The sequence below is a fragment of the Neofelis nebulosa genome, chromosome 14, assembly GCF_028018385.1.
Source record: "Neofelis nebulosa isolate mNeoNeb1 chromosome 14, mNeoNeb1.pri, whole genome shotgun sequence".
Taxonomy (NCBI): Eukaryota; Metazoa; Chordata; class Mammalia; order Carnivora; family Felidae; genus Neofelis; species Neofelis nebulosa.
Genome location: NC_080795.1, coordinates 57,728,795 through 57,746,329, shown reverse-complemented (window position 1 = coordinate 57,746,329; position 17,535 = coordinate 57,728,795). Strand labels below are relative to the sequence as shown.

Here is a 17,535-nt window from a genome sequence, read left to right as displayed (position 1 = left end):
CAATAAATTTATTATCACTTAGCCTGAACTTTTCTTCAGTTATTTAATTAACTGAAGTATAAATGAGGCAGGCAAATAGCTAGTGTTATTTAATTAAACTAAAATAATGTTTTGAATCAAAACCCCATTTGAGAGTATTACGGTGCATTTATTTATTTGTTCATTTACTATCCATCTAAATTTATTCGACAAAAATATTCCTGAGCCCTTACTTTGTAGTAGACACTGAGCTAGGTTCTGATAGTCCACAGTCTCAGAATTCAGAGTTTCCTATCTAGTATGTGAAAAGATGATTGAATATTCCATTAAAAAAAGATTTATGAAGTATTGTAATTAAGAAAATGCAAGCTCATGTGGGGAGTGAAAGAGAATACATGGTCCAAGAAAGCCTTGAGAACACCCGGCACCTGACTTGAGTATCGAAGGCTGCAGAGTCGTTTAAGGTTAACTGACAATGTGATATCTATGCTATAAAGCTGTGTTAGTCCACTATGGCCATACAAATTATTAAAATGTTGAAATAGTGTTGATTGGTAAATAAGTAGCCTCTGTCATTGGTCCAAGAGTATCTGAACTGCATTCCTGGCTCCTGAACTGCCCCATCTCTTTCAAGACTCACTGGATTGTCCCAAAATATAGCAAGTGGCTAATAGCTGGCCCTATTAAGAGCACCTTCTAGATACTACTTGTGACCAATATTCCCAATACAGCTTCTAGTCCCTACCAGCTGTTATTCAGTGTTCTTAATATCACTCCAGACCTTCTGGTTAATGACAAATTTAAAGTGACCAGCAAAAAACAAAACAAGACAAAACACTGCTATATTACTATTACACTGTATATTACTATTGGATGATTTTAAAAAGATGTGTTGTTTAGTTCAAAGAATAGCACCTTTCTATGCAAATTAAAAGATATGAGCAGTATAAATATTCTATCTACTATATGAAAGCTAGGAAACAAATTTTGAATTGTTTCATAGCTACCTGGTTTTATAATTTGCAACTCCCTAAAGACAGTGACTGTGTCCTTTATCCCTGCATCCCTAGAGTTTAGCATTATTATAGGTGCCAAGTAAATGTTGAGCAAATGCTTGAATGTTATAAGTTCATATGTGTGTGTCACAATTTACAAAGTATCTGCACACACATTATCTCATGCAATCCTCACATCGACTGCATTATTATCACTGTTTTACCAAACCAGAAACAAAGACTGGCACGAGTGACACAAGCCTGCCTGGCACGGGGACACTCACACTAGGTGGCAGGTTGGGGCTGCGCACCTCTGGCTGAGCCCTGTGCCTGATACTGCATCACCCAAGGAAAGGGGCATATTTGTGTAATTCACTTAGACATCCTATTTGAGGTAACTGCAGTCCTTGAAAAAAGTGTTAAGCCCAGCGTCACATTAGAAAATAGCAGAACCAGGGCACCTGCGTGGCTCAGTCAGTTAAGCATCTGACTTTGGTTCAGGTCATGATCTCACGATCTCACAGTTTGTGAGTTCAAGCCCTGCATCAGGGCTCCTGTCAGCACAGAGCCCACTTCAGATCCTCTGTCCCCCTCTTTCTCTACCCTTCCTCTGCTTGAACTCTCTCTGTCTCAAAAATAAATAAACATTAAAAAAAAAACTTCCAAAAATAGCAGAACCAGGTCTTAACCATTAGGGGCTTTACTTTTAAAGCCTATGTTAAATCCACTGTGAACTCCAGCCTTAGTTATCCTCAGATTTGCAAATTTGCAGAATTGGTATTTTTTTAGAAAAGGCAAAAATTCATTGAGACTCAAATTTGGTGAATAAATAAGTGAAAATTGTGGAAATACACTGTCCTTGATTAAAAGTGCCATTTTCATAAAACAATGATATCAGTTATTAAATTAGTTAATATATGTAAAGCATTTTGAATAGTGTCTGACAGAGAGTAAGCATTATATAAAATGTTAGCTATTATTACTATTATCAGCAGCAGCAGCAGGAGAAGCATCATCATCTTTATTGTTTTACTAAATGACTTGGAAGGCAATTTCAAGCATATTATGAATAATGGGGGTATTATTTGAAATGAAAGTATCTCAACTTTTCACAGTAATTAGTTGGAGACTCATATTTATTTGATTACATAGTATAAGTGCTTATTTGTTAAAAATAAGGAGTCCATTTAACATAGGTTTCAATACAGTAGATATTATAATGAAAATTATTCCCAGTAAACTATATCAAATATTTAACAGACAAGTGTCTTACAAAGGAACCATGTGAGATAGGAGCAGAGTATATTCATTGCTCTACTATATGTCTACAGGGTGAAACAAACAATAAAATCATCTGCTGTTATAGGCTTATTTATCTTCTTATTAGATCAGGTACTACTGACTGTTATTGGAAAACCCAAGAAGGAATCTGTAGCCATAAGAGTTTAAGGTGAAAGAAATAAAATAACCCTTATTAGGAAAGGCAACAGTTTCATTATACCCAGAATACTTTTGGGGGAGAAGGTCAAATTCAAACATTATATTGTTGGCCTAAAAAGATAGCAACTTTGTTGCATTGGGATATATCCTCCTTTTCTTACAGAAAACATAACAAGTACTATTTAGAGTTTCCCTAACTAACATGAGACTCCAGATTTTGTGTTCCTAGACTTGTGTTCAACTTCCAGTTAAATACTTATCTTTCCAGTTTATCAACATAACGGAAAGCCAGTTAACTCTTTCCTGAGGTAGATGTTTGAGGAGGAAATAGCAACAAAAACTAAGATTGTAAAAGTAGAGAGGTAGAGATTACGAAGAATAAATTTCCTTTTGCACAGGTGTTGTTCTGGAAAGAGCACTGGACTAGAAGTTGGTAAAACTGGGTACAGCCTCCACTCTGTGATTTTGAAAGGATTCCTTAGTATTTGAGGACCATGAGGTCATTAGATAATGGGACGATATAGATTTTTTCCAAGTCTAAATGGAACTATTTGATGTCATGCCAGTAACTCACAAAAGTTTCTCTGATGAGAGCTCAGTTTCACAGTGGTACACACACACACACACACACACACACACACACACTTGCATATTTTCTCTTAGCCTCACATAAAGAAATAAAATGCATAAGCAAAATAAAATGTAATTGTATTCAACTAATAAGTCCAAAATATTAACATTTCAACAGTAATGTAAAATATTAATGGTATATTTTGCATTGTATTTTTCAATTAAGTCTCAAAAATCTAAACATGTGTTACACTTACAGCACAGCTCATACTTAAATTTCCAATGCAAAGAGTTGTTTTTTTAATATGCTAGAGGACCAATTTACTTATAATTAAAGTGATAAGTACAATATTTCAATTTATTAGTAACTGTGATTTACCTATATTTTTCTGTAAATTCTTACATAAAATATTCAAATAAATGGGAATCACATTTGTAAATTTCATGTATGAACTATGTTTATGCATAAAACATTCAAATAAATACATTATAACGCTCCAGCACTTTCACCACACAACTGCCTCTTACACCACACAACAGGTAAAATAAAATGTAGCACCAAAACAATGAGGTTGTCCTTAACAGTAAAATATTTCGTGCTGTTTCTAAGGTGAAATTAAAATGAATTAGAGTAAAATAAAATTAAAAATGCAGCGTTGCAGTCTCACTAGCCACATTTCAACTTCTGGAAAGCCACAGGTGGCCAGTGGCCAGTGTCCTGCCCCCACAGACACCGTGAATAGCCCTCCTGGGCAACTGAGCTACTGCTCTCCAATTACAGGAAAGTACTAAATATGCTCAAAACTCACGATAAATACGTGGAGACAATATGACATAGTGTCATCTTTCCCACTGTTCCTCAGCTTTGTGTGACTGTCCACTGATTCTTTATGACTTACTGTGTATGATCATTGGACTGCAGGATGTGCCTTATTTTAGACCTTTAGGATCTATAATTATCAGAAAAATCATGATTTTCCTCTCCACTGCATACAGCTTCAAATAAATCCATAAAATAAAAGCATTCAACAAAATTTCTGACATTCCCCTTTCAAATTTTTTAATACATTAATTTCTTTGAAAATCAATCTTCCTTTTTTTTTTTTTCTTTTTGGTTCCCTTCAGCATGCTTACTCTGCCAGACAAGTGGGACAGACAGATCTGTCTTTTCCCTACCGAAAAGATACGGAGATGGGTTAAGCTTATGTTTAAGAAATGGGATGGATGCTGCTGATTGAGTATGTTCTGGTTATCTATCGTGGGCATGGTTTCATATGTTCTGTTGTTTCATTTTTTCCATAAGGATACGCATTCTTTGATTCAGAAAGTATGATAACTTAAATGCAAAAAGCAAAATATCCAAATGCATGTTCAGTTTTAAGAAAACCTCAGATTTTTTAATTTTATTTTTTTTAGTTTTTTCACTGTTGGATACACTAACACATTCTAATAAATAATTTCCAGAATTCCAGAAAAAAAGATACTCTCAACATGCTTCTTACCCAGGATGAAAACTCAGGTCTTGTGATCACATTAACCTGGTGAATTCGTTTGCTGGGGTTGTCATAACAAAATGGCTTACGTGACAGAAATTTGTTTGTCACAGTTCTGGAGTCTGGAAGTTCTAAGATCAAGATGTAGGTAGGTTTGACGTCTTCTGATGCTTCCCTCCGTGGCTTGCAGATAGATGGTCCCCTTCTTGCTGTGTTCGCACACGACCTTTCCTCCATGCACACTCCTGCCTGGTATTTGTCTCTCCGTGTCAAAAATTTGTCTCCTTGTAAGGTTATCAGCTATATTGCATTAGGGTCCATCCTTAAGTACTCATTTTAACTTAACCACCTCTTTAAAGAATTTATCCCTAAACACAGTCACATCCTGAGGCGCTGGGGTTTAGGACTTCAACATATGAATTTTGGAAGGATAAAATTCAGCCATAAGACACAGTTTCAATGCACATCAGACACAGTTTCAATTCTATAATTAATATACCAAGCCTCAGCTATTAATCAAATTACTAAATGTAACTGAATATTAAGTTTTCCCTCTCTCCCATACTAGCACTTAGTAGCCAGGTTCAATGGACAGGGTTGAAATTAGCTGATGTCTCTCCTTCTTGTATTTTCTCTTTCTTCTAAACTCCTTATTTGCTGCTGTTTTAGCTTTTGGTAAGATCAAACAGAAGTAGAGCACAGAAGAGGTAAAGGGATTGGTCTTGACCTCAGTCCTAAACCGGCTACATGCTCACTGGTCCTGATTTTCAGGCTGACTCTGTCATGGGCAGTCCTAGGGCTTTTTCAGTGATTCCAACTGGGCCTCTCACTTCTGCAATTTCTTCTCCCAGGGGGTGCGTCTAAAGGGACACTTACTGGACTTGGTCACCAGCCACTTGATATCCCCAGCCTTCTTCTGCTGAGGTTGTTTTTTTTACTCCTCAGGTACCTACTTGGAAAGGTCTCCAAATGGCACTGTTTTAAATCTCCAACACCCATGATCTTCCTTGATCAACCAGAAAAAAAGTTTTGCTCTGAGAAGCTCAAAAAGCAGGCTTATTTCAACACAGAAGCTCTCTCTTCTCTCACCCTCTGAATTTCCTCAACAGATGTCAGTTTTAGCTTATTCCTGTGTGATTTCGACTTTAGCTTTCTCAGACGTGAACAGACACCAATCTTTTCTGTGTGCCAACTTCACGAAACAAATTTCATAACTGAGTGATCCCATTGAAGCCCACATCACTAAACTAGCACCAGAAGGTATCATTCTTTCACCTTCCCCCAGAACGGCTAGGGAAAGGGTACCCAATGATCTGTAAGGGTTCTCTCAAAGGAAACAATTTCACCGATCTCCTCTCTTCTCTGTCCGCTTTTAACATCTTTGCTCTGTCCAAAGTGTCCAAGACTCACGAAACAGATTCGTCTCCATTTCTTTTTGAAAATTATTCATATAAGAAGCTTAATATGTCATGCATTCATTTAAATATCTTAATGTCTATGGAATTAATGCTTCCACTGAGCCTGAATCAGGAACAGCCGCATTCTAACCTCCTGGTATACACTTCACACACACACACATAGACCTACATCTATGGAAATGTTACACACTTGCTGAAATCAGCCTTTATACTTTGACAGAGTATTTCATAGCCAAAAGGAACTATACCTATCATTTTTGGTGCTTGGTGTAATATTTGTATGGTTTGTATCTTTTTAATTGTAGATTTTCTCTCTCAGGTATCTACCTCTCACATCATGATTTAACTCCTGTGATATTGTATGGTACATAAATTAAATATGAAAAGTCAATAAGGAATAGGTAATGCAAAATCAGACAATAGCGTGAAGTTTCTGAAGGCTAGGATGAATCTAAGGTAAATAAGAAATGGCATATTTCAAGTGTGTGTGTGTGTGTGTGTGTTTCTATAAGAGAAATTAGGAGAGACGCTAATATTAAGATGAAGATCTAAAGTTATATGTTGGAATAGCAGTTACATATCTGGTTAACTATATCAAAATTGTGAATGCCTTGAATCTTAACTTACTCATAAAGAAACTGAGGAAGATGGATTATGTAATCATTATACTCTTTTTCAGGTAATTTTTAAAATCTTGAGTGATGTCACTTCTTTACATGGTACATCAGTGACTCTCCATAAATGATTTGTAGATGACAGAACAATTTGAGTGTGTGTGTGTGTGTGTGTGTGTGTGTGTGTGTATAAATTTATATACATAGTTATGGGAATAAACTTTTAGGGGAGTTAATGTGAAGCTCTGACTCTAAATGAGGATTAAATCAAATGAACTTGATTTCTATATGGTCTTAATTTAAATTACATAGTTTATATTTTATGAATATGTCAACATACAGCACATATCTGTCCTAAGATGGCTTTATTCATTTAGTATTTTAAAAATATTTTTGGAAGTGAAAGTAAAGTTTATCGAAGATATATATATATATATATATATATATATATATATATACACACACACATACACGCACACACACATATATGTATACATACACACACACACACACACACACATATATATATGTGTGTGTGTGTGTGGAGAGAGAGAGAGACAGAGAGACAGAGAGAGAGGCAGGGAGAGAGAGAGAGAGGAAGAGAAAGAGATACGAACAGAGCCTCCAGGAGACTAAGAAAGGAAAAGAACATGAGTTTCAGCCTTGCCTGGGGCCTAGGGATCTCATTGGCAATTATGGTATGGTGCATGTTCCCTCCTTGGCATCCAGGAACTGGTCAGAACAAGGACCCAGTCCAGCTGTCTTTCCTAAGTCATCCATTCCCCGAAGTCAGGGGTCTTGGTTCAAGGTGTTTGGAGTCAGTGGTCTTGTGTTTATGATGACCCACGAGTCACTCCTTGGATGTTATCTATTTTGCTGGAAGCCCGTAAAGATATTAGTTCTTTGTCCCTTACAAGGAGAACACATGCTATTCGCATTACAAGGGATTTGTAGAGTGAGGTGGGGGTGCAAGCCCCAGCAAGAATAGAAGCAGAAGCAAAGGAAAAAAAAAAAAACATCTTTTTTAAATGGGGTCCCTTTAGATTCCAATGTTTGTTTGTTTATTTGTTTCAAAAAATGTTTTTAATGTTTATTTTTTTTGAGAGAGAGAGAACAGAGCATGAACAGGGAAGGGACAAAGAGAGAGGGAGACACAGAATCTTTTTTTTTTTTTTTTTTTTTTTTTTTAACATTTTTTATTTATTTTTGGGACAGAGAGAGACAGAGCATGAACGGGGGAGGGGCAGAGAGAGAGGGAGACACAGAATCGGAAGCAGGCTCCAGGCTCCGAGCCATCAGCCCAGAGCCCGACGCGGGGCTCGAACTCACGGGCCGCGAGATCGTGACCTGGCTGAAGTCGGACGCTTAACCGACTGCGCCACCCAGGCGCCCCAGACACAGAATCTTAAGCAGGCTCCAGACTCTGAGCTATTAGCACAGAGCCTGATGTGGGGCTTGAACCCACGAACCACGAGATCATGACCTGAGCCAAAGCTGGAGCTTAACCGACAAAACCACCACGCACCCCTCGATGTTTATTTTTTAATTTTTAAAAATGTTTATCCATTCTTGAGAGAGAGAGAGAGAGACAGAGACAGAGTGTGAGTGGGGGAAAGTCAGAGAGAGAGGAAGACACAGAATCCGAAACAGGCTCCGGGCTCCAACCTGTCAGCAGAGAGCCCCACGCGGGGGCTCGAACTCACAAACCGTGAGATCGTGACCTGAGTCAAAGTAGGGCACTCCATCAACTGCGCCACCCAGGCGCCCCTCAGTGTTTATTTTTAATAAAGTCCCAAGGTATCTAAACCTTGGCTGTGTAGCCATAGTTACTTGTTACTTGTGTGCTCTGGCAGTTGAAGACCTGATTAAGAAACATAATATGTCCATCCTGTCTGTTTTATACAATGACTTAGTGGTGGTTCCTGAGGGATTTGTTTTAGCCATCTCTTTCTCTCAACCTCTCCTGATAAATATACAGATATCTCTAGATAGGCAGATGAACTTGATGTAAGTTAAATAATACATCCATGGAAATTTAAGCAGGGCACTGAGTTTGTTCTAACATGATTAAAACTATGTTTGACAATTTTAAGATTTATTATTTATATATTTAAATAACATTTACTAAATATTGCCAACCATAAATAAATACTTTAATCAGTAAATTAGAAATTTGGCCTCTAATATTTACTCCCCTTCCACAAAATGCTAAGTAACAATTGCTAAAGTAAACTAAAGTTATTTCTTGGTGCACAGATTTAAATTTTTAACTTTTTCAATTGAGTTGTTTTATTGATTCCACAGCTATTAAATTACCTTGAAAGAAAAAAAAAAAAAAAAAAAAAAAAAAAAAACACTAACTGAATCCAGTGCTAAATACTCTGAATGAAGTGCTGTCCCCATAACTACTGACTAGAGGAAAAGGAAAGAGGTCAAGGTTCTTTCCCATGACAGTGTTATTTTGCAAATAAAGGACTCAATATTTTAAGCTTTCCTCTACATTGTTCACTAACTCTTCTGTTTTCTCTCATATTTTCTCTCTGTATGTTGAATGCCCTTTAGTATGTGTTTTGTATAGATGACCCTGAAATATTCAGATCTTCCTGTGAAAACTCTTTCTAAATAATTTATAATGTATTTTCATGCTACATTTCTGTGCTTTATTTTGCTACACAACTTCCTTAATAGCTCTGCATAATGCTCTCCCATTTAATTAAATGATAAGTAGGGCTGTAGGCCAAAATCAATCTGAATCTGAATGGGATCAATTTGTTTCATACCCTACAAGAGGATTTTATTCCTTAGTATTTTCATAGTTAGAGAATAACCTACTTTAAAGTGGTACAAACCTAACAGAAAACTTTACAAAAATGTCTGCATCTGAGGGCTTCTTTAATCAACACGATGTCAACAAAACCAAAAAGGAAAAAAAAAGTGACATCCCTTTTGGAATAAATTCTATTGTTATAGTGTATTTCTGTCATTACTTTTTACTTTTGTGGAGCTTAAATATATAGTATAAATGTATGAATTGGAAAACAAATATTTTATATCTGAGGTCTGTGTCTTCACAGAAGTGGCAGAGATATATTGTCAATGCTGTACTTATGTGACACATATATTATTTAGATTTTATTTATGCATTGTTGAAATGCACATTTTCTTATATGATGTAATTTTAAGATAATATAATACTGGTTTCTAGTCTCTGTAGCATGGTAGTAAATAGCCTTTCTGGAAGCAGAATGTCTGGAGTCAAATCTTGGTTCTTCCATTTGTTCCACAATTATGCTTTTTATTCATTTTCTTTCCTAAAAACATCTCACTACGTGATCCACATTCCTAAATTTGGATTCTCTGTTCTCTCCATTCTGTATTCTTTTTTCTCAGATCCTATGTTGGTTTTATTAATCCATAAAATATTACTACTGAGGTATCCTAATTATCCTAAGAGTTTATCTCAACTTTTAGATAAAACTAATGCTATCTATATTTTAGGTTAGGTAACTGGTAAATCACACTTATTAAAAATGCCATAGAAAAAAACAGTAACAAGGAATGTGTTTGCTAAAATACAAGAGGTCACTCTGATTTTTATAGGGTGCAAAATAAAGATCAAGTTTTGAGGAACAAATATATAATGAAAAACCAAGGAAAAATTAGTAACTTCTATACAAGTCAGTTTCTATTAATTTTTAGATGTAATAGCCGGTTTTGAGTTCTCACTGTCTCTCACACTTACCATGATTCATAACCTCATGTAATTATTTAAACATTTTTCACAAACTGGAAATCCATATAAACATTTAGGTCATTTATGATAGATGTCAGATGAAAGATGACATGTTCCCTAAGAAAACAAGTTGACAGGAAAGTCTGTTTCTCTTCACAATAAATATTAGGAAATACAAGAAAGAGGATGCATAATATATGATAAAAGGTGTAACCTAGTCAAATTAAATCATTTTTCAGAACTTTAGCCCAACCTGATTAATGAAGTAACTGAATCTTTCCTAAATTCTGACCTCCAGTTTTCTTATCAACATGACAAAGTGACATTCAATGACACTTGAGCCAACAGACATTTAGGTTCAAGAGATTATTTCAAAATTTCTTTGTAATTAAAGCTGATTACCTCATTAAAGAAGGCTCATGGTTCTGAATCCGTGTTTTCCATTCTCTGTGAGTGAGCATTTATTTTTGGTTTTCACAAAGGTGGTTTTTAAAATTTTTTTCTTAATTTAACATGAGTGAAAAAAAATAACATGTATCAGAAGAAAATTCAAACATTTAAATATAATTTGTGCATGATGAAGTTTTTTTTTATGATTCATGGTTATGAATGAAAAATCTGGAAAGAGGAGGCCTAGGTTCAAATCCTGTTTTCATTTTTAAGCAGCGATAGGATCCTCATAAACTTATTTTCTTCAACTGTAAAATAGAGATGTTAATATAATCAAAGGGTTGTATTAAATGAAATTGTTTACCAGGAAATTAACACATTATCTTACATACTAAGAACTAAAAAAAATCTCTTATTATTATAAATTTATATAGCAATTTGTATTTGTATGGGTCACTTAAAGTATTTTGTCTCGTAGTTATTTGTAGGTTCCCCTCTTACTAAGGAAATTCCTTAAGAGACACATTCAGCTCACTCCCACAGTCCCACTATGACCTGCCCATAGAAGTCCTTTATCCATTCATTCATTCATTCAGCCAACATTAATTGAGTCTCTTCTATGTACTTTGCTAGGGGATATGATGATTAAGGAGAAGAGCAAGACCTTGCCTTCATAGTTGTTTCAATATAGTTGAGGGAACGGGCAAGTAAAATTAAACATGTATACATGTTTACACACATATATACACACATATACATTATATTAAATATATAAAAATATATTTAATATAAAATATATACAATATATGGAATATATATGTATAAATATATATTACAATATATATTTAATACTATATATGTATATATATGTACATATGTATATATATGTACATATATTATATATATGTACATATGTACATATATGTATATATATATACATATGTACATATATATATTTTAAACAGACCAAAAAAAAAGGAAATGTAAGTGTGAAAGTGTGACATAAATGTTTACTATAAATGAAAGACCAGAGGGGGCTGGAATAGAGAATAAGGTAGGGGATATAGGACCTAGGTTAGTAATAGGTAATGTATCTAGGTAACATATCTCCTTGATGAAGTGATGCATAAGACAAGCCAATGCCTAGTATGAGACGAGTGGAGTAGAAGCAGTGCCAAAGGAGTTGGATTAAGGAGAACAGGCCAGTCAGAATGAACAAAGGCCCTACAGAAGGAAATGCGTAAAAGGCTGAAGAGTCTAAAAAATACTCATGTGGCTGAAATATAACAGAAGTAGTGAGAATGGCCTACAGTACATAGGATCATGTCCTCTGGTAGTGATAAGGGGTACACAGAATTTTATGCAGGAGTGAGGGGTAATATGATTTAATCTTTAATGATATATATTCTTTTAATTCCACATCTGTGTGGAAAATGTACTCTAGGGGAATGAAAGTGGGCAAAAGGTTTGTGTTGCATTGCATGAATTAGGATGAGGAAGGAAAAATGCAAGGATGACAGATCTGATATAAATTTGAGTGAAAATTGACAGGATGTAATGATTAATTGGATGTTATGAGAGAAAAAAAGGAAATTATAAATGATACATAAAATTCTCTTGGTAAGAAACAAAAGACTCAAAGGAGAAAATGTTTTATAGTGGAAAGAAAGAAAAAGGGTTCTTTCAGGCCTATTGTATTTGAATTCTAGAGTATATTAGTGTCATCACAAAAATGATCATATAGGTATGTAAAAAAAAAAGATGCATATCTATGTCTGAATACATGACGAGTTCTAAACTGGAGTTTCATTTGGGATTCACCCCATAGAGAGAACATTTAAATCCCTGGGATTTGATGAGTTCCCTCAAAAGACACAAAAGTACAAAGTCAGAGAAAAGATAACCTGGGACTGAGCAGTGAGAAGCTCACTATTTAAATTTTATGCAGAGAAGCAAGAACCGACAAGAGATTGAAAAGAATCTTGCAAGTATCAATAAAGGAGGTGGAAAACTAGAAGAGAATGGCTTCATACAAGTCCTGAAAGCAGACTATTTCAAGAAGAAGGGAGTTGTCAATGTACAACATACACTGAAAGCTTTTCTGCTTTTATCCATATTAAATTCTTAGAAGAATTTTTTGGTATTCGTTATATCCAATTCCCTTTTTCTCATTCTCTCTTGGATCACTTCCAGTCAACTTCTACTCCTATAATGAATGGAGGTCACTATTTCTCATTTGTTGTATTTTTGAACCTGAGCCTAGTAACAGAAATTGACACAGTTGATTTTTACTTGCTCATTGAAACACATTCTGCAATTGGCCTCTAGAATGCCACTCTCTTGCTTTTCTTCTGCCTCACTGGTGATTCCTTCTCAGACTCCTTTGTTTCTTCTCAGATTCCTGATGTGCAGCCAGGCTTTTTGCCTCAAGTTGTTTGGTTATCTCATGCAGTCCTGTGGATTCTGTTGATGCTCCCAAGGTTACATTGCCAGATCAGATCTTTGTCCTGAACTGTACCTTGGCATATGCAAGCACCTCTACAGCATCTCCACCTGGATTTATAACATGCTTCTCACACTTAATATCTCATAGTTGAAGTGATATTCTCCCCCAAAGTCTGTTCCTTCTAGTCTTCTCATATCAGCAGATAATTCTTCTTTTCTAGGTGTTCAGAATAAACCCTTGAAATCATCCTTGTCTCCTCATTTTTTATCATTTCACATCAGCAAGTCTTGGCCAGCTCTACCTCAAAATATCCATGATATAATTACTTCCTTCCACTTCCATTGCAACCACCCAGGTTGTAGACATTTTCTCCTCTTGCCTTGATCATTGCAACTTCTTCCCCAAAGGTCTCCCTGCTTCCACCCTTGGCCTTCCATAGTCCATTAGAAAGAATACAGCCAAAATAATATTTAAAAAATCTAAGTCAGTGTCATTCCTCTGCTCAGAACCATGCAGCGGTTCTGTCTCAGAGTAAAAGCTTGTCTATTTTACTTACATGATTTACCATTTTTACTTTGTTGACCTTAAATTTTCTTTCCCCATGCCTTCTCTTGCCACAACAGCACGCTTGCTGGTTCTCAAAGTGTCATAAGGGCTCTTGCCTTAGGGCCTTTGCATTCACTTTCCCTGGAAAGTTCTTCCCTTGGATATTTGCATGACTCAATCTCTGATATACTTCATATATCACTTAAATCTCACTTTCTCAGTGGCGTCTTATTACTCCACTTTTTAAAAATCTTACTTCTTTCTACTCTATTTAAAATTGCATCTCTTCCCTGGCATTCAGCCCACCCCCCTTGAATTTTTTTTTTCATAGGGCCATTCATCACCTGACTATAAGCTTGCTAAAGACCAGAGAAATTTGACTATCGTCTATACTGCTATATGTTCAGTCACTAGAAGTGTTCTTGGTATATGGTAGGTGCACAGTAAATATTTGTCACTTAGAATACGATTTGGTAACATAGAGGTCATTTCAGTGGTAAAAGTTTTGCAGAACCTTAGACAAACCTCTTTATGGTGTAAATATAAAGTACAAAAGTAAAAATAGGTTGTATATACAATGTCTTCAAGAAATTCAGCTAAGAAGGAAGAGAGAAATGTGAAGGTGGCTACAAGTGAAATGTAGGGTCAGGGTGTGGTTTTACTTTATTTATTTTTTGTTATTTAACCTTGGAGATTGAGAGTATATTTCTATAATTATATAAATGACTATATAGAGTAATAGAAATTAGTAACGTGAGAGAGCAAAAAATGTTCTGGAGGTGTCATTGGATATAATCCAGAGCACAAGTAGGTAAATTGCTTGTTTGTCTTTGGTGAGAAGAAGGATACTCTTTCCAGGATAATGAGAAGGAAAAGGGGGATAAATGTTTACTTATAAATGTCATTAAAAATTCTTTATTTAAATTATTCTCAAGGAATGATGGCTAAACCCAACACTATTTTTCAATTTGGAAAAAGTCACACATTCAGCATTATAAAAGATTTAAATGATTTAATTTATAAATTAAAGTTATCCAAAGTAAAATTAGTAGTGAGAAAATGTAGGAGAGAAATCCTAAGTAAAATAGGGCTGAATAGAGACAAAACATTAATCTGAGTTATGTTATCCCAAATCCCATGTTCTTTCTAATATAATTCACTCTATATTTCACTTTAACTTTTTTGTGTGAATATTATGTTCAGTTAAGTATTTCTATATAATTTTTCAAGAAATGACACTGTAAAAGAAGTTTTAAAAATATGGATTATAGGATCTGTAAAATATATTTTAACTTCTGTATTATTAGTTTTGCCATTTTGTGACAACCAGAACGGGTAGGAAAGATTCAGGACAGGGATCAAACCATGAAACTTGTAAATCATCTTTAATTAATTACTCTTTTAGCCTCTGATAATGTCAACTGACATAAAATTAAAGGTAAGTATAAATATTATATCCTTTTGGCTATCAAATTGCCATCTTTGTATTATGGAGTTCTGATATAACTATTCAGCAGGCTGTAAATTCCCTAGCCAGTAATTACCTGCCACCTGATTGTTAGCTATTATTCATACGTTCATAACAACAAAAATTTGTACAACTATATCTCATGGAGACAGTTGCATGGGGAAAACAGGTATTCATCAAAGAATCATAAATCATTAATGCACATTATAACTTTGAGTGAACTCACTAATTACCTTAAAGTGTGGACGAAACAGATGCTCAAGAATAAATAATTTTAGAACTTGAGTTTTTAGTTAATAAAATTGTTTTAACTTGGGTAACAAGCCTATCGAATAGCCAGAATCTAACTTAGAGAAGGATGAAGTAATTTCATTCTTTCTCATCACTACCTTTGAATGAGCTGTATCATCTTTTTCTTCTCACCATTACCACTGAGCATTGATTTTGTGCCAGGTATTGTATCAAACTATTTTTTCCTACATTTCATTTCATCCATATGGCATGTTATGTAGTGTGCTTCTTTTCTTCATATTACAAATTAGAAATTAGAAGATTCATAGTTACTAATGAGTTTCCTGAAGGTTTCACAGTTAATCAGTGTTGGAATATTCATAGCCAGGTTTTTATGACATCACAGCATGTGCTCTTACCCAGTATAGCATGACTGTAGGGGAGGAACAGAGTGCTCTATGACTTCCATCAGAAACCAACACAATTTGGGGTGCCTGGGTGGCTCAGTCAGTTAAGTATCCAACTTCGGCTCAGGTCATGATCTCACAGTTTGTGGGTTCTAGCCCCATATAAGGCTCTGTGCTGACAGCTCAGAGCCTGAAGCCTGTTTCAGATTCTGTGTCTCCCTCTCCTTCTGCCCCTCCCCTGTTCATGCTCTGTCTCTGTCTCAAGAATAAATAAGAATTTTAAAAAAATATAGAAACCAACATGATTACATATTATCACTCTCTTAATTGACTTCTTTTAAGATCTAGAAATACTATTACATTGATTTATAATTCAGCAGAATGAATTTACTTTTTGGAGTTAGAATACACCTCTATACCAAAGTTCATTTTTTTTTAAGAGCTAAGGTATTGGATATAAATACATAAACTCACACAAATTTCTTCATGATTTTCCACCTTCTATCTAAAACTACAGGCTATGTTCCACCCATCTACTCAAAAGAGCTTTTGCTTTTTTTTTTTTCTTAAAACATTGTTTAAAATATCTAAGTGACAGCCATGCCAAATAAAAAAACCTAATTAATTTTTCTTAGGGTGAGAAATTTGAATTGCTAATTGAATTGCTATATGTGGATGTTTCCCACTAGATTCGAGGTAAGATTTGGTAGTCCTCTGCCTGCATCTATGTACATGTCTCCCAGATGTACTGAATCATTGCACACTTTCAAAAATCCCATTCATTTCCACACAGACTTCATTAAGTTAGATTCTGAACCTCATAAAGTGGAAAGACAACTTCAACTTCCCTGTCCCTCAAAGAGACGAAATGTTATTTTAATTATATCATTTTAGCTGAGAATAGGTAAGGACAGCTGCAAATGTACCCATTTAATTAGATATAACAAAATTTATGGAACAATTAAAATTAGATTTTAAGGTCAAATCACCTGAATAGAACTTCCATCTCAGAAATGTTCTGGATGTGAAAAAGGCTGACAAGGATTCTTCCTTTCATTTGATTATTTCTGCTTCCATCCTCATGATTTCATAAAGCGTTTCATGAATTAAAACTAAGCCATGACTATATTGGTTACTTTCATTATTTATTTAAGGCTCCTTAATTATTTAGAACTTAAAGACTTAAACTCCTCAGTTACTTAAAATTTCCTAATGTAAATTTTAATTAAATATTTATCACAACTCCAAGTGCAACTTAGAATTGGAAATCAGAGATCAAAGCTAAAAGATGTGATAGGTTAAAGTCCTTCAACAAATCTCTCCTATGAGAACTATGGCTTCTGGGTGGCCAGAAAGTAACAAATGACTGCTCAAACTGCACTACTCTTTGTAGGTTTTCTTTTTACTAATTCCTGTCACGTTATCTGCACCATTACTGAACTGTCATTTTCTGTGCTCTCTCAAACCTCTTCATCTTTGCACAAGCTTTCCATTTAATCTGTTTCCCCCTCCCACCACTGCCTACATCTCTCAAATGCAATCTTCCCCATGTTTTCCCTTACATAGCAATTCAGAGGTGATATTTCTCTTTTCACGTTATTTCCTTGAGTGTAGCCAATTTGTATAAATTCCATATATCCCTTAAGGTGAAATATATGCCTTATTAGCCTTTATGTTCCTCTTCAGACTGAGAATAGTGCATTGGAGATTATAAATCTAGATATCTTTCCTAGAATGAGTGCATATGCAAGTTTTTATTTATTAATTTTGTTTGTATAATATATCAGTTAAATTTTATCTATTTC

General features: G+C 35.0%; 1 protein-coding gene and 1 long non-coding RNA gene across 7 annotated transcripts in view; one reads left to right on the top strand and one right to left on the bottom strand.

Annotated features, from left to right (window-relative positions):
- Positions 1-17,535, top strand: part of CSMD3 (CUB and Sushi multiple domains 3) — a 1,263,431-nt gene that overhangs the window by 480,961 nt on the left and 764,935 nt on the right. The gene's annotated exons all lie outside the window — the stretch shown is intronic.
- On the bottom strand, positions 4,355-15,686 carry LOC131494457 (uncharacterized). The gene is made up of 3 exons (XR_009253412.1): positions 15,482-15,686; positions 10,645-10,940; positions 4,355-5,908 (listed from the first exon to the last, which is right to left on the bottom strand). It is a non-coding gene; the product is annotated as an uncharacterized LOC131494457 (long non-coding RNA).